This window comes from Nicotiana tabacum, chromosome 3 (genome assembly GCF_000715075.1).
Source record: "Nicotiana tabacum cultivar K326 chromosome 3, ASM71507v2, whole genome shotgun sequence".
NCBI lineage: Eukaryota > Viridiplantae > Streptophyta > Magnoliopsida > Solanales > Solanaceae > Nicotiana > Nicotiana tabacum.
Window position 1 is genome coordinate 23,262,649 of NC_134082.1, and position 11,512 is coordinate 23,274,160.

The window sequence follows — 11,512 nt, forward strand, 5'->3', positions numbered from 1 at the left end:
CTCTTTAGCATAACAGATGAACAATTCCACTGTTCTAAACTCTCTCTTACACACATACATACTCTCTTGCTTCTCTTGCTGTTTACTTGATACTCAGTCGGCTGCAAGCCAAAACTAAGTGATTACATTGCTCTACTGCTCTATTGTTCTACTGCTCTACTACTCTACACACTACTGCTCTACTTCCCTTCATTGTACTGCTCTTCACTCCTCACTCTGCACTTATTCTCTCATTTTTACTGGTATGTTTTTAGTTTAACTTACAACATCCAAAACAATATCTCTCTATTTGTATTGCACTTCATTTTATTTCTCTTATGCTTCTACTTGTGGTTCTATTGTCTCCCTTGCAATTAGCATGCCTATTTTGCCATGTGATTACTCCTTCCCTGCAATTCAGTATGTCTACTGCTTTCTTACATTTTCTACTACTACTACTACTCTGCCCTACCCCCTAACCCCCAATACATTATAAGCATGTGTTCGTGACACCTAGTTACTATGTGATCCTGAATCCTTCCCCCTAAACCTAATGTGTAACTCTGTTTAGCAACCTTTAATCTAATACTGTTAAGCTCCTGGCATGAACACTTTGTGATAGATTATTGCTGTGACTATTTAAGTTCTGTAGTACTTCTCTGGTGTTAACCTGTGTGCAAATATGCTTTCACATATGAACTACTTGTCCCCATTTCCTCCTTTCCCTATTTGTGTTTGAACTATGTAAATTGATTTGGTTTTGATTTGCTGATTGTCCTGTTTCTTTTCTTCTTCAAATTGGTTTTCACTAAGGAAAACTCTTCTATTGCTTTCCAAAACTTATTTCAAACTAATCATTGTCAAAACTGTTTCCAACTCAACTCTTTTAAACCTTTGTCAAGCGCTCTCACATATACTCTTAGAAGTCTAGGTTCTGCCCCTTAATGTATGATTGCTTAGGGACCCTTATGAGCTCCCTTTGAACTCTGACACATTAAGGCTGTCTCTTCCACACTACACTTACTCAATTTGGTTATGAATCTGGGTGTGAGTACTGCCCGGGATCCCTTGAGATCCTTAGGGAACTCTGACACACCTGGATCATGTGAAAGGCTGTGAACCAATGACATTTGAGGCCTTTTGGAGATTCTGGGTCTATCAGTAGGTTCCCTATAGTATAACTTCTTCTTTTATTATTTCAATTATGTAATTTGTGCAAACGGTTTGTACTAATTATCTTAAAAACTCTATGGGGATGGATAGTGAAAAAGGATGGGGTAAATATACATGATATAGTTGTTAAGGGTAGAAAACATGTTATTAGGTTTATATTCCTAATTGCGCAATAGAAACTATGCTTAAGATTCATACATGCATTAGAAATCATGCTCTTAGGTCCCATGTTTATTGTTTCAGCATGTGCATCCTTATAAAATCATGTGCTAAAATCCGCTAATAACTAGTACTTTACCATTATGTTATGCGATGCCATGTACACTTAGAGATCCTACCTTAGGATAAAAACAACGCTAATAAACAGGTCATTTCCATATCTTCTGCATATTCTGAAAGTATGTAACACTTATGCATTTAGAAAAGAAAATCCTGCTCAGGTCCTGCATATACATCACTCTGCATTTTTTGTGCATTAGATATCATGCCTTTAGAATAGCATTCACATACTCTTAGGCATCTCTAGTTTAATTATTGATAAAAAAAATAGATTAACCCAACTGGTAATAATTCTGGAATTTCGAACATTTAGAACAGCATGTTTAGTAATACAATTCAAACAGTCTTCTCTAAGTAACCCTGATAACTGGAACACTGTTTTACACCTAGACAAGTCTTAGGTGCTAAATTTGTCAAAACTGGAAACATGCTTCTTTATGTATGCTACTTAATTATCAACTGATTTAAAATCAGTAGGCAAAACTTATTAGGACCCCTTTTCTGAATTACAGATCAAATCTACCTTTGTTATGTTTTTTTAAAATCACTTAGATACCATGCTTTAGGATTCTGAGTTCAAATGTGGACCTTATCCATGTATGAGTCGTGCTGTCTATGTGCATTACTTGTGGAGGTATATTTGAGCCTTCTATCTGTTTTCTGTGTTTCCCCCCTAAATGCAGTCCTATGTGTTCTTGCCTAGTATTTTGCCTTTAAACCTGAGGGTCTGCCTAGAACCTCCCTCATAGGATAGAAATCCTAAACTCCTCCAGGATTATAGGAAAGGACGGGTAACAACATGCAATAGGGGTAGAGACCAATCCTCGCTTTAATTACCTTCACGGGGTGGGAAATAGTAGATATGGATATGATGACCGGTGCGTTAATACCACGTGTAGCCCCTCTTTGAGGAGTGTCATACCGGGTATCACATTGATGTGATCCATATTATAAACAAACCTAGGACACCCCCTTTACATTCCCAAATATGCTTAGATTGTAATTCTTTTCAAAATCTTGCTTTTCATTAATTGTTTTTCAAACACTTGTGTATTTAAACTTAAATCCCCTAATATTTGAGCCATACTTGTTTATTTACTAATTGCACAAATTCACAAAAATTATTTGGCCGGGAACCACACTAGTGGATCCTGAGGGATGCCTAACACCTTCCCCTTGGGATGATTTCAAGCCCTTACCCTGTCTCTAGTTACCAAACGTAGTTATAAATAAACCATATAGGTGTCCTAACACACCTTAAATTGTTAGGTGGCGACTCTTCAAAATGCAAACCCCCTTTCTAAAAGGAAAGAGTTGTCCCAACCAAAATGTCGTAAATCCAATTTCACGAGAAAAAGGGGCGCGACACAATCTAGGTACTTGGACCATGTTTACCGATGGCTCCTCTAATGTTAAAGGAGCGGGTTTAGGCATTGTTCTAATCTCACCTACGGGGAGATACTATAAGGCAAGCCATAAAATGCCATCCTATTACTAATAATGAAGAAAAATATGAAGTCGTGATTGCAGGTTTAGAATTGGCATGAGAGCTCGGAATAGAGCAGATTATAATCAAAAGCGACTCGCAACTCGTAGTTAATCAAATATAGGGGACTTATATAGCTAGAGAGGCGAGGATACAACAATATTTGGAAAAGTCACAAGATTTGATTAGGCAATTCCAGTCCTAGAAAATCGTGTAGATACCCAGGGAAGAAAATGTCGAAGCAGACGCATTGGCTAGTCTTGCATCTGCTGCAGAAGTAACAAATGAAGAAAATACTTCTGTAATACATTTGTTTCATTCGGAACTCGACCGAGATAAAAACGAGGTAAATTTCAATAACTTAACCTGGGATTGGAGAAACAAGATCTTCAATTTTTTGCAGTACGGAATTCTACCTGAAGATAAGAAAAAGGTTTAGGCACTTCGACAAAGAGCTGCCCGTTAGATCGAGGCAATTTATATCGAAAAATGTTCGGTGGTCCTTTAGCAAGGTGTCTTGGACCTTCTCAAATGGAGTATGTGATGAGAGAAGTACATGAAGGACATTATGAAAATCACGCAGGAGGAAAATCTTTGGTAAAAACTCTAATTAGAGCAGGGTATTACTGGCAAAAAATAGAAGAAGAGGCAGAAAGTTTTGTGGCCAAATGTGACAATTGCCAAAGATATGGTAATAACATGCATCGACCAGTAGAGTTATTACATCTGGTTGTTGCACCGTGGCCTTTTATGAAGTGGGGGATGGATATCGTGGGTCCACTACCACAAGCCAAAGGAAAGGTACGATTTTTGTTAGTACTCACTGATTATCTTACTAATTGGGTAGAAACAGGTGCCTTCAAACATATGCGAGAAAAAGAAGTTAGGGACTTCATTTGGCGGAACATCATATGTCAGTTTGGGGTTCCAAAAGAAATCATATATGACAACGACCTGTAGTTCATATGTGTTAAAATCACAGATCTTTCAGAGTTGGCAAATTAAAAGGATTACTTCAAGACCTTATCATCCTGTCACCAATGGACAAGTTGAATCAACAAACAAAGTTATTATTAATAACTTGAAGAAAAGGTTAGAAGAGTCAAAAAGCAAATAGCCAAAAGTGTTACCTAGAGTCTTGTGGGCTTACTAAACAACATCAAAAACGAGTACGAGAGAGACACCATTTTCACTTATTTACGGTGCCGAAGCCTTAATTCTAGTTGAAATAGGTGAACCAAGTACGAGATACACTCAAGCAATCGGAGAGTCAAACAAGGAGGTGATGCGAGTAAATCTCGATTTGCTTGATGAAAGGAGAGAAACAACCTTGATAAGGATGGCTGCGCAGAAGCAAATTATTGAGCGATATTACAATAGAAAAGCTCATCTTAGGTACTTTAAGATTGGGGACTACATATTCAAGAAAGTTTTTCAATCAATATAGCAGCCAATGTAGGAAAGTTGAGTCCAAATTGGGAAGGATCTTACAAGGTTTGAGGTACCACTGGAAAAAGTGCATACGAATTGGAATTCATGGATGGCAAGGTTCTACCCTCGAGTTGGAATGTTGTTCATCTGAAGAAGTACTATTTTTAAGGAAAGGAAATACCCACGGTAAGGTATCCCTCAATTATGATTTTTATTTTGTATAGTTAAAATTATAATAACAATTTTAGATGATAGGCAAAAAATTAGCCCGCACCAAATGATGATATTAGACTTGAAAGACACGCGGAAGTAACATAATTCCCGATCTAGGGTTACAACCTTTATGATGGAAATATAAAGGGTTAAGCAGTTATCATCTAAATTATATATACCTCCGAGTCCCGTACATTTTTCCTTTTCCAGGAAAATGACCACATGTAAGGAATAATCAAGTGCTCGAGATTTCATACTTCAAAGCTCAAACACTTGGGGGACTATATATATATATAAGAATGGCAAAGAAGAGCAAAGAAGACTGGAAAAATAAGAATTAAGTCAAGCTTAAAGTCTACCCAACAAATCTAAAGTTCAGAGCAAAGTCACGAGCATCCAAAAATACAAGCCTACTTCAAAAACCTGTGAAGAATAGACTTGTGGATGTAAATTTTAAAATCTTACGAATGTATAGGTTAAAGGCAATATTTAGTAATGGGTTGCAAGATATACCTTGAATTTTTTAGAAATTTGTGGTAAAGAAAACAGTTACGAAAGAGTTATAGATGATAATTAAATACGTGTAAAGTATTACATAATTTGAAAGTTTGAATGATACAAAACTTTCCTCAAAGTTATTGAAAGAAACATATATGTTCCTATCTCTTCTTTCGTATGTTTACACCATTATGAAGTTGAGACGTCTTCTTCATTAAGTGTCGTATATAAAAGGGACCTCTTTTATAATTCGTGCTTGTTCAAAAGAGTCACGAAGCAATGAAGCATTTTTAAATGCAAAAGTTAAAATAACAAAAGGTAAAACAAAAATCCAAATAAGTGGAAAATAAAGCCCAAACTTATAAAGATAAAGCAAGGGCAAACCACTAAGAGAGTAGAACAAAAACTCTAAATAAAGGTATTATAAGAGTTAGACAAAAACTTTATAATATTATAATAACTTGGTTAAAACTAAGTATGAAATTAGTTCCAACCTGATTGTCTTATACAAAAAACCCCAAAACGGACAAGGGGTATGATTTTCCAAAACATTACCCCCAAATGGGACCAGGGGTAAACCTCTAAATGTTCCACCAATAAAAAAATAAAACACCACTTCAAACTTTCTTAAACTTTCATTGAGGGGAAGAATCTGAACCAGTAGGATGAAGAACGACATCATCAGAAGCAGGAAGAGTAACCTGAGCAGAAGGAGATTGAATAGCAGCCTCACCAGGAGTAACTTCATCACCCTCATGAATTTTAGTCACGGGTGAAGAAAATCTTTGACTTTGTTGGGTTTTCTCAATAGTTTCTTTGATCTTTGCAATCTCAACAGCTAAGTCAAAGCCTTCTCGGCTTGCTTCTATCAAAGTGTCATGGCGTGTGTTCAAGAAAGCCCAACTTACTTCAACGACAGCCTTATCCTCAAGAGCTTCGTAATCTCTTTCCCTATGCTCAATCTCATTCCTAAGCTCTTCCTTCTTAGTCAAGGTAGCATCATAAGAAGCCTGTAAGGGGGCAAGTGAACTCTCTAAAATCGAACTCTGTTAGAAGACACTCGGAGATCTTCTTGAGCTTGGGTGAGTGTTGGAACAAGCTCACCCGCATAAACTTCTTTCTGGTTCAATAGGTCCTTCAGACCTCTGATCTCTTAAGTGGATTTAGAAAGTTGTTCAACAAATGAAGACTCAAGAAGGTTCTTATCTTTGCCCGCCTGATTAGAAGAAGCTTTCTCAACCGCTAGTTCCGCTGCCATAACTTTTACTTACTGCTCTAAGGTACACTTATCTTCCTCTAAAACCTCCATTTCAAGTTGAATACCCTCGTACTACTCTTTCCAATTGTCTGCTTTAGTATGATAGTCATTCATCAGCAACTCCGTGTGGACAATCCTTTTCATCATCTCCGTACCGATGAGATTGATCTACACAATAAAGAAAGAAATGTGATACTAGTAAAAGAAATATCACACAAAATAAGAAGACAATGTTTATACCTTTAAAGATGAATGCACAATATCATTCATCTACGTTAGAGAGCTATTACTTTCTACTTTGGACTTCTTAACTGGACCTATCAGTGGTTTCAACCACACGTCAGCTTGGCCTGATTTCTTCAAAAGGTTACCATCTGCAGGAATCTCGATGATAACTTGTTTCATTGCCCTACTGCTATTAGAAGAACCAATTTAAGCATGGGAAGTTGTGGAAGTAGGAACAGTCGAAAAAGTCAAAATAGCCACGGACGGAGTAGTATCAACAACAGTAGATACATGCAACTGAGATTCAATTGGAGTAGACACATGAAAAGAGGCAAGAGGCGTCTCCTCAGAAATAAAGCCAAAGTTTTCTTCATCAAATCCACAAGAAAAGAGTTGTTCAGTAGAGCCACGGGTGGTGCAGATGTCTCTTCATCAGAACTCACTAAAGTAGCACTTTCAGGCTCGAACATGGAAACAGGACGAGAAGGAGGAGTAGTTTCATCATTTAAAATGACCCGTCTCCTAGTTCGTGGCTTATGAACCAACGAGCCTTCATCCCGCTCCTCTTCATCTTCAGAGTTCTGTGGTCTATCAGCTTTTCTTTTTGATGAGGAACTCAAGATTATCTCTTGAGCCTTTGATAGAGAGAGCCTCAAAGCAGTGATTGATGCAACACTCACACCCCGAATGGGAAACCCTAGTAAAGAAAGGGTTAATAAGTCCCATGGTGAACATGAGAATAAAGTGAAAAGAAATTTACCTTGAGTGTTAACTTTCCACCCAAATCTGTTTGAAAGGTATTTCCAAGACCTTTCTTCCATTGGAGAAACTGTTAACAATTTTTCTACCCAACCACGAAAATCAAAAATTTCCTCAACAGTTCCCATGGTTGCTGAAAAAGAAAAGTAAAACAGTTACGAAACTACAAGTTCTTTTAATAAAAAAAATAAATGACTGAAAGTGAAACTCACGTACAAAGTTCCACTTCTCAGGGAAGGACATGTTTTCTTCGCCCACTAACCCACTTGTAAGAGCAGCAACAAATCGGGTGTACCAACCACGGTCTTTGTCTTCTGCAGGGCTAACCAAAACTCTCTTACTTCTCGTTACTAGAGTAAAAACCCCATGACAGAATAATTTAGGAGAGTAGAGATTAATTAGATGGTAAAAAGTAAAAGGTAACTGAGCTAGATTTGACAAATATCTAAGGCATGCCACTGCTCTCCATACAATAGGGCCAATTTGTCCTAAACATACATCAAAGAAACGACAAAATTTAATGATGACTGGGTCAATAGGTGGCCCAAAACCTAATGTAAAAGGATATGTATACACAAAGGAAAAATCAGATTTAAAGGAAGTGATCCTTTGATTCTCATTATGGACCAGAATCGGGAAATCAAATTTCCAATGGAAATCTTTACGTACAACAGAAACTAAACCCTCAGTGATCTGGGAAGGGTAAACATCAGCGCGATCATGAGAAGTCATGGAAGTAACCTGATTTTTAATTGATTCTCTGTCTATGACAAAGGAAAGTTCAGTAGGAATAATATCGTCAACAGTAGGTTCACGAAGCGGTTCACTAGAATCTCTATTTCTATAAGAAGATCTATGTGGAAAAGAAGCCCTAGTTCTAGAAGAAGATGGAGGAGTAGAACTAGGTTGAGAAGAAGAACCATGTACAGAAGCTGACCCTAAACTACGCAACCTACCACCTCTCCTACTTCTAGTAGGAGCAGAAGAAAGGGGAAGTTCATCTACAATGAGAACTTTTTGAGGATCAGGATTTGAGGAAGACATAGTTGTATAAAGAAGTAGAATGTATCGAAGAATAAGAACAAGATGTGAATAAAGAACACTGAAGAAAATTTTTTCGTGAAAGAAAAGGCAAAGGATGTATTTAAATGCAGAAGTGACCGCCATGCAAAAGAGGTAATGATGGAAATGTTAATATAAAACTGTCACTTCTGATTGGTGCAGCCACAAAAAAATCCCTAAAACCCACTGCAGAGTTGCAGAGCCAATCGATGATTGCCATGTGTCACATGCATTAAATGGAAGTGACATATGACGCATCAGTTTAGAAGAAGGTACAATGGCACGTGAGAAACATCGGCAAAAATTCCTGCCATTAATGAGATCCACTTCCCAAATATTCAATTGCTGAATAATTGGTAAGTGGGAGGACTATCTGTATTGGGGAAAATAAATATTACACGTAAAATTAATTATGTGGCTGACATGGCAAGACATGTGGATCACTAGAAAAACGACAGCTGAAGAAGAGTATTTGAAAAGATGTGAGTCTTAATAGGTATGAGCAAAACGTCTAAGAGACAAGAAGAAACGGTTGCTCGAGTCTCTCTAGCGATTTAAAAAGGCACCAGTGGAATGAACCAAGACCATAAAAAGGGCAGATTGATTGATCTTCAATTAATGAGCATGAATGGTTACAAACGTTACATAATTTTTATGAAACAGTTACGATTACCAATTATAACGTTTCATTAATATCATTAATGCTTATAATGACTCGATCATAAAAGGGAAAAGACATTGTACTTAGAGATGATTATATAAGGAAAAGAGATATCATTTGTATGGACATGTTCTGATTATTATTGGAATACAATTATTTATTTTTGCTTTCTAATGATTGCTTTGCTATTCTAATTTTCTTTCTTACTACAAGAATATCGATTTCATTAATTATCAGTAACCCATGTACTTCTAAAAATAGGCTTTGACCGAAATTCCTATTTTTTGGTTAAACAGTACCAAAATGATAACATTATTTAGGAGACCTATTTTCAATGGAGTACTAAATAGCTAAAAATATTTATGGTGGAATCCAATATGGATAAACTTATTCATGAAGTGTATACGGTGAAATCGGGGGAACCAATTTTTCGTTAATAAGGCATCTCGGAAGATCACCTCGAAGGCTTGAGATCATGGACCGAGTACCCCCCCTCGGGGTCTATCGACACCCAGCCTGGGGATAATGTTGGCCGTGACCTCAACGAGAATGGGGAGTTTTCGAAAGTGCAGTCGGGGCCGGCAAAATCTGCCAGGCTAGTCTGAGCCTGCATCATGAAGTTAGTCAACTGTCCCATCCCGTTTGTGAGCAGCTAATTTTTTACCATGTTTGAATTTATTCCCACTTTTCTCCACTCACTACCCACTTTCCCCACTTTCTCCACTCACTACCCACTTTCCCCACTTTCCCCACTCATGTTCCCCACTCTCCCCAAAAATATTTCCTCCCCCCAATCTTCATCGTTCTCTCTGCATAACACACACATCAGATCCTTCACCTATATGAAACAGCACAGCCAGCAACCTTATAAGGTAGAAGAGAGGAGAATTGGGTCTGGCTCTTAAAAAGAAAACCAGCACCTTGTAGCCATTAAAAGGCTTTTCTTCCACCATAATACCAAGCGTGTTTATCATGAAAACACCTTAGCCACACCATAGGTTCATCGTAGAGCACCCCAGTATATCCCATCTTCTTTTTCAGCTTCAAAAACACCTCAAAACATCAATGAAATCCCAACCATAACTCACCAACAACCAGCCACCATCTTCCATGAAAATCATATAAAAATCTCCGTGAAACCCCATTAAAAAGTCATAGAAAAACTGCTAAAAAACGATCTCAAAATGCTCAAAAAACGAGCTGAAAATCTGCTCGGAAATGCAGCTATGAACCTCTGTTAACCACCAGTTAACACCATCAAATCCCTCCCTTTCTTTCTCCTTGAAAAACAGTCCAAAATGAACTCAAACCAGCCCATCTTCACCTCTAAAACTCCATAACCCAGTAGCTTAACACCACTTCTTAAACACAATTACAATCCTTGTTGTTCTTCCTCAAAGTAGCGGGCAATTGGTTTTGAGTCAGGTTCGAGTCGACGACGAGGTTCCGAGCTCCATTCAGTGGTCAAGCTCCTACGCTTGGTTCGCCTTTAGAGTGCGGATGTAATACTCAAGTCAGATTTGTCAATATAAAGGTCAATCTTCCCATTTCATTGGATGTTTATATGGTTTTCGCTCAAGTATTATGTTTGATATTTTGGTTATTGTTTATGTTTACTCATTGAGTTAATACTAAATTTGTTTTAATGGCTTTCTTCTACTTACTACAAGTCTTGTTCGTTCATTTTTTTTGCTCAAATCTCTCATAAATGCCTACCGTATTTTTGGTTCATTTGGTTTTATTGTAATTAGTCTAGTAAATAATTTAATATGTTATCTTTATTTTGTATTTTGAGTTGATCAGTTTAGATTAATAGAGTAAACTAACTGATAAGAAGAGTAGGTTTGAAATTCGGACTGGATTTTTTCTTGTAATATTTGGGTACTGTAGTAGTAACATAAGAATGAATTTTGGGTTAAAAATTGTGCTACTAGAGTAAACTTGGAGGCTTTATTTAATTTCGATGTAGTAATGTAAGGCCTCAATTGTCAAAAAAAAAATATATATAGAAAACAAGACCTTTAAGATTTTGGCTAAATAAATCATTTGCGAGCCCACTTTCAATAATTTTCATAATTTATGGCCTTCTAATAATCTCAAAGATTAGGAAAATAATAAATGCGTAGTTGCTTTAGGCGCGCTATTTAAATTGATTTCCTTTATTTGTTAAATTCGGGGGTGCATTTCATGTGACCCGATTTCAATTCTCAACAACGTTAAATAAAATGTGTCGTGGACCGCGGGTGCATTTCATGTGGCGTGGTTCAAGGCGTGTTTTAAATAACGTTGAGCCTTCTTAAAATTAATTAAAAGCGGCTAATAAGTTAAAATGTACCATAGGCTAAAACATGTATTAAAATCAGATAATAGGCCAATTGTAATAGTTTAAGCGACTGGAACCACGGAACCCGGAAATGCCTAACACCTTCTCCCGCTTTAACAGAATTCCTTACTTAGAATTTCTGGTTCGCAGACTTCAAAAGGAAAG